The sequence below is a fragment of the Megalopta genalis genome, chromosome 16, assembly GCF_051020955.1.
Source record: "Megalopta genalis isolate 19385.01 chromosome 16, iyMegGena1_principal, whole genome shotgun sequence".
Taxonomy (NCBI): domain Eukaryota; kingdom Metazoa; phylum Arthropoda; class Insecta; order Hymenoptera; family Halictidae; genus Megalopta; species Megalopta genalis.
Window position 1 is genome coordinate 2,161,410 of NC_135028.1, and position 7,100 is coordinate 2,168,509.

The following is a 7,100-nucleotide window of genomic DNA, read 5'->3' on the forward strand; positions in this document are numbered from 1 at the left end:
AGATAGGGAGAGAGGCAGAGAGAGAGAGAGAGAGAGAGAGAGAGTGACAGGGAGAGAGGGAGAAAGAGAAAAATCTATTTTGTTTGCCGACTCTAATGCGATGGCGATAGGTGTCGCAGCGTACAGGGCAAAGGGGTAGGAGTCGCATGCTTGCACCCGGTCTTAATATCCGATTCTCACACGGATACTGATAGAATTGTGTTATCATACATATAAAACATGGGTGGGGCTGTTTCATCACCATCTACGAAACCAGACATCGTTTGTTGCCGCATCGAAGATATTTTAACACGGTGTTCGTAATTATTCTGCTCGAGGACGTCAAATTGAAGTTAAAAACTTTGATTCGTAGTTAGTGCAAAAGCATTTCGCAAAGATGACGTAAGTTTTTAAAGACATATTAAAGTACTTGACGCGTATATTGGGGTTTATTAGAAATATCGAAGAGTACCGCGATTGGACCAAATCCTACATCGATTCCTTACAATGTTGTACCAAATAAATGATTACTGTGACGAACTGTCCGTATGTGCCAAATCTAGTTTAGTGCCGACCATATGTCGTATGAAAACTTTGAATGTCTCGTTAAGTCGTCGTTTTTCATTGCACATCGGCTGAGGCGTCAGAGTATCGACCCTTCGTTGGGCAAACATAGAGTCGGTATTTAAAAATCGAATACAGTAATTTCTCCCAGATTTGCGCTACTTCAGTATTCATAATAAAGACAGCTGAATACACTCACCAGAAAAGTTAAAAAAACTATACAAGAGCATACTAACAAAGAATTTAACAAATATCTTTCCAACTTAACGCCCAGCGAGGACACAAATTATTCATTGTGGAAAGCGACAAAACGACTAAGCAGACTAACAATGCCAGTACCTGCAATAAGAAATTCAGATGGTTCTTGGGCAAAGACCTCCTTAGAACAAGCATCACACTTGCAGAATACTTACATAAAACCTTTCGACCCAACAACACGACATCGAAACCATTAGCAACAAACGATCTGGCTGACAGAGAGAGAGAGAGAGAGAGAGAGAGAGAGAGAGAGAGAGAGAGGGAGAGAGAGAGAGGGAGAAGTCACAATACTACACGCAAAACTACAATAAACGAAATAAAAAAATTGATCACAAGTATTAAAACTAATAAAACTCCGGGCTTCGACTTAAATAGTGGTAAATTAATTATTATTAATATTCAACGCCATATTCAGAGATTAAATTGTTTCCAAAATTACATGGAAGCTTGCCAAGATAATAATACTACCGAAACCAAATAAAATCATACATGAACCATCTTCGTATAGACTCATTTCCCTATCAATGTCCTCAATTATCTCTCGCGTATGGCAGAACTTCGACGATATCGGCTTGCCAGAAATCGTCGAGTACGCGGGTTCATGATTATCACCTTATCGGTTTGACTTTAGCGCTATATTACTACGTATTTTATTCATGATTTCCACTTTGCATGAGCTGTTACGCATTTATCGCCAGCTTCTCGCTAGCCGTTATTTTAGCCAGAATTTCCACCTTGCACTATTCTGTTTCACATCTTTCATCAATTTTTCGTTAGCATTTATTTTTCTACGATGCTCCTTTCTTTGAAACGTCATCAACGTACGATTTGATAGTTGCGTCATCGTTTGCTGTTGGATTCGCAACACGAACGATCTTAGTTCCTCGCGCATCGTACAATTTATCAGGTGAACATAATAGCATTGTCGTGTACATAATTTTTAAATATCAAATACAGAACCGAAATATCGGACGATGCTTTCGACTCGAACTCGCTCGATTGATATAACGTGTCAAATTTATTAATGGACATTTTTTCGTTTCTCAATCCAGTCTTTTTTCTTTTCTATCAACGTCTCGAGTCGTTCTTGTTGTTGCTCGATCTTTTGTATTTTCTGATATATATTATTGAGTCTCTACTCGATATTTTAAAATTTCACCGAACGATCCGACTTCGGTATCTAAATTTCTCGATGACCCGACTAAGACACTGTGTAAATATTCGCTCGCTGAAGGTCCAAGATTGTCGAATTTATGTTGATATACGTAGCGGCGCGTTTTCGGATTTTCAAAATTATTTCGCATCGATGATACCAAAGAAGTATTACCCGAAAGTATTGTGACCAACGGTTCGATAGTTTTTTCGCTGCCATCATCATCACATTGTCGCCGTCGTCGTGCTTCATCTTCTTCTTGTTCCATTTTCTCTGCACTTTCTTCACAGAATGTAGCATTTGCATATTCAACGACGGATTCGAGATCAGCGTATTATCGTTCACTTCTGAACGATGTTTTGAACCAGCTGTTTCGACGGCTCCACGATTGGTCGTAAATTTGTCAGTATATTCGTCTCGGTATTCATTTTCCCAACTTTTAGCGCTAAATATTTTTTACGTGTAGTACCGCTGTTCTTGTCTATTTCTTTGATGATCGCAGTTCGCTGCTTTTCACCCAACGTCGGCAGTGGTGACATATCGATGAGCGATGTTACTCGAACAGCTCTCACCGAGCAAGTGTGTCTTTAGACCACGCATAATAGAAAATTTAAAAGAAAATGAGCTACAATTAATAAGAAAATAGGGATGACGGATCGCATCAAAGCGAGTACAAACGAAAATTTGATACCATAAATGATTCTGATGCTCAAATTTTACACAGCTCAATGGTTCGGATTGTAATACTGATTGCACTTTCCGGTTTGTAGTAATAATAAGCCTACTTATGAAGCTTCGAAATGTTGTGAACTAACAAGAGCAATTACAAAAACAATTATTCTTTGTAGAAAAAGAATTTACAGTAAATTCTCCCTAAGTGACGCTTAGATTGTACACAAAAATGCACAATTTGGAAAGGGGAGATACGATTATTCGTGCTTTGGGACTCGGTTTTATAGTCACCGATCGTCAACAACTATAAAATCGAACTGCAAAACTCGAATAATCGTATCTCCTCTTCCCAAATTATCCATTTTTGTGTACAATCTGAGCGTCAAGTAGGGAGGATTTACAGTATAGGGGGATACCCAACATATTCCTCACTTTCATTAGGAAACGAAAGTATTGATATTATTCAGGAGGAAATTCAATATAGGGTGTCTCACAATTATCTCAATTTTCGTAAAGGGGTGATTCCTGAGGTTATTTGAAGTAACTTTTTCCTCAGCGAAAATGCAATCCGCGGCTTATTAACAGTGATCAATAAGAGGCGAGCTTGCCAGCTACAAGATGGTCCAGCTAGCGAGCGGAATCATGCTTCGTGCATCCATAAGTTTACGAAAAACGCTGTTTATCCTTATTTAAAAATGTCTGAAGAATATTTAGTAATTTTTAATAATACTTAAATTATTCCGTGTCCGAAAAGAATACAACGAATAAGTCGCACAGCTACTTTATTGCTAAATAATCCCATTTGTTCGAGGTTGGAAGATTGCGAATCGTCATTGGGATGTGGAGTGCGTAATTCAAGTCGCGACAACGCGATTTGTCACGATCTCTTCGATACGCCGCACAATGGGCTGGATCGAGAAATTCAGTGACATTCTGTTATAACTTTTGAACCATCAAAGATATTGCAATGAAATTTTCACCAAAAATATTTAAAAAATAGTTATTTTCAACTGTATATAATTAAATTTTTTTACATTTGTTAAGCAATAATTTTTACATAATTTTCATTGACATTTTTTGTGAAAAAAATTGTTTAAATATAATGTTACAAACTATTTGTAACATTACAATAGTAACGTACCTGGAATTACTAGTGGGTCCTCGTAACCAGTGTGGTTACAATAAAGTACGCGTCCCAGAAAAAGGTCTCTGTATGCATTAAATCCTGAAGCTGCAGATTTATTGAAACAATAACAAAATGGTAAGATTAATTAACGTACTCCACATTTTATCAAAAGTTCGAACTGTTGAAATTTACCAACTACATACAATGCATACAGAGAACTTTTTCTAGGACGCGTACTTTATTGCACCCACACTGGTTACGAGGACCCACTAGTAATTACAGGTACGTTAGTATTGTAATGTTGTATTGTTACAACATAACATAACTTTGTAATGTTACAAAGTTTGTTTTGTTTACTTATATTTTTCATGTTATATGGAATAATGTAAAATTTTAAATATCTGTCGATTTACAGATGAAGAAACGCTCTGTAATACCGACTGGAACACAGAGAGATTATCTTCGATATCTTTAACCTCGAAGTAACGTAACGTTGATATCTTTAAAACGTAATAATTTACAATCTGGTTCGTCTTGGTTTGTAACTTTTACAGAATTATGTAGAGAAAAGTATCCTGAAAATATACCGTTTGTCCGAAACCGTGATTCCTTGGGTGCCAAAAGATATTGCTTGTCAAATGTAAAGAATTTTCACACATTTTGTATTTTATTAAACATTATATTTTTCATATATAGGATAGCTAGTGTTTCCTAACGAGAAATATTGCTTCCTAATGTTAAAAAAGAAAGCAAGGGAAAAAGTTAATTAGGTTCGTCAGCACATTGCGAGAAAAAGAAGCATATTTTTTGGCGTCAAATGTAGTGTTCAAAATGTCCAACTTTAAATTGTCGTATCTATTACAATTTATGATCATTTTTATTAATATTTCCACTTGGAGGCTAATGGACATTTAACAAGCAATAAAAATTATCTAGACATCGATATGAGAAAATTAGGTTTTTGTCAAAAAGTCACTAATATCTTCGATCCGACCCACTGTGCGCCATGGAGAGACAGAGACGGCCATCTCTGTGTGAGCGCCAAACTAATAAACCGCTGAGTCATCCCTGTCGTCAGGTGTTGATCGGTAATTGGCGCTTGCTCGGGGACCAGTTGCCCCCCCCTCCCCCCTCTCTCTCTCTCTCTCTGTCATGGCATAATCGTCAATATATGTATGCAGGTGTGCAACGGCAATCTGATTATTTGAGTCTATTCAAACTGATTAGTTGCTTGCGCTCGTACCGAGTTTTCTACTGTTTCAATCCAACGCGAATTTCGTTTATTTCACTGATCGTACTTTTTTTTTTTTTTTTTTTTTTTTTTTTTTTTTTTTTTTTTTTTTTTGTTTAACGTGGGGGAAATCTGCTGGTCAGACACCCCCGTCCCGCCCGAGGGGCGGGGCGGGGGTAGTGCGGGTTTTGACCCGCTAAAACCCCCACGGCGGCCTAGGGCGCTGGCGAGTAGCGGGGGAGCCACGGGAACTCTTACAGAACACAACCGCGGCTCCCCCTCGCCTGGCCGGCCACCAGGATGGAATGGCGATGGCCGGCCGCGTCCCGGGGGGGAGATTTATACTCCCCCCATGAATCATCTTGCTTCGGCGGTGCGGGGGACCGCACCCCACACCGCCTCGTCACTCCCACTATGGGGAGGACAGCTTCAGTTGGGGGGGGGGGGGTTGGCGGGCGGCGGGCAATTAAACCAGTAATCTGGTACACCCGCCGCCCGCCTATTCTCATCTGCTCGGGGAGGGGGGCTCTAGGCGTGGGCGCACACGCCGCACCCCCCGCTCACGGCGACCCCGCTCGGCAGCCTCCTTCTGCAGCATCACCTCTTCGCAGAAGGCGATGGCTGCCGCCCATTTTCTTGGGCTCTCCAGCATGGCCCCAACTAAGCTGGAGAGAGCGAGGTCGCGACCAACTTCCCGTCTTAGGACTCGGCGCAGCACTGAAAAGGCGGGGCATACCTCCAGTGTATGCTGCGCCGAGTCCTCCTCCGCGCCACAGTGGTGGCACACCGTCGTCGCTTCCCGACCGATGCGACACAGGTACACACCGAAGCAGCCATGCCCGGTGAACACCTGCGTCGCACGGTAGGTGAGCCTGCCAAACCGCCTCTCCCGCCACGAGGTGAAGTGTGGCAGGAGAGCCCCAGGGACGCGCTCGCCGGCATGGGAACAAAGCTCCGCATGCCATCTGGCGAGCGCTAGTCCCCGGGCCTGGAGTTCGAAGCCGTCGACCGCCTCCTGCTCCGGCGGGTCCCCCCGAGCCCGGCCAGCGATGCATATGCGCCTATAGACATAGGCGCGCATCGCCGCCTGCAGCTCGAAGGGAATTTCTCCCGCCAGAGCAAGCGCCGCCACGGTAGACGCGGTGCGGTAACCCCGTATGAGGCGAAGGGCCATTTGCCTCTGAAGCCGGCGCAACAACAAAGTGATGCGCCGGCTTGCCCTCGCGGACGGCCCCCAGATCGGGGCGCCGTACAAGGCCATGGACCGCACCACGCCCAGGTATAGGCGACGCACCATGTTATCCGGTCCCCCGAGATTGGGCAACAGGCGGCCGAGCGAGGCCGCCGCCCTCTCAACTCGGGGGACGAGGCGGCCGAAATGCGCCCCGAATCTCCAGTGGCTGTCGAGGATCAGTCCGAGATACTTGATCTCGGACTTCACCTCGACGCAGGCTCCTCCAACCCAGATCCACGATCCGGCCGGTGGCCGCGACCGAGGCCGTCCAAACCAGACGGCCTCGGCCTTCTCCGGGGCCATCTTCAGCCCCAGATCGTGGATCTTCGCGACGACGGCTGCCACCGCAACCTCCGCTCGTCGGATGGTCCTCTCGAAGGTGTCCCCGACGGTGACCACTAACGTGTCGTCCGCATAGCAGACGACAGTGGCACCGTCGGGCAGGGAGGCCCTCAGGACTGCGTTATATCCCAGGTCCCACAGGAGTGGTCCTAACACGGACCCCTGTGGGACCCCGCAGTCCACTTCCCTCCGTATCGTCCCGTACCGGCCCGGGTATTCCACCCACCTGTCCCGCAGGTAGGCCCCGATCACCCGCCTCAGATAGTTAGTGTCGTCGTTGTGAGTCTTAAGATGGGCTATGCCTGGGTCCTATGTGGACTATACTAGCCGCTCTCTCGACGCGTGCCGATGGTCTGGCTCTACCCTCGTTCGTTATCGTGACAGGGGAAGACAACGTGCTACTCCCGCTGCCACCTCGAGTCCAACCCAATCCAGGCACTCTTGACGGAGTAGTGTTAAAGTCAATTTATCTCCGCAAGAGGGGCTTCAGCCTGGCCCGAGGGGGCGAACCCCGAGGGGTCCGCCCAGCATGCCGTTCGAA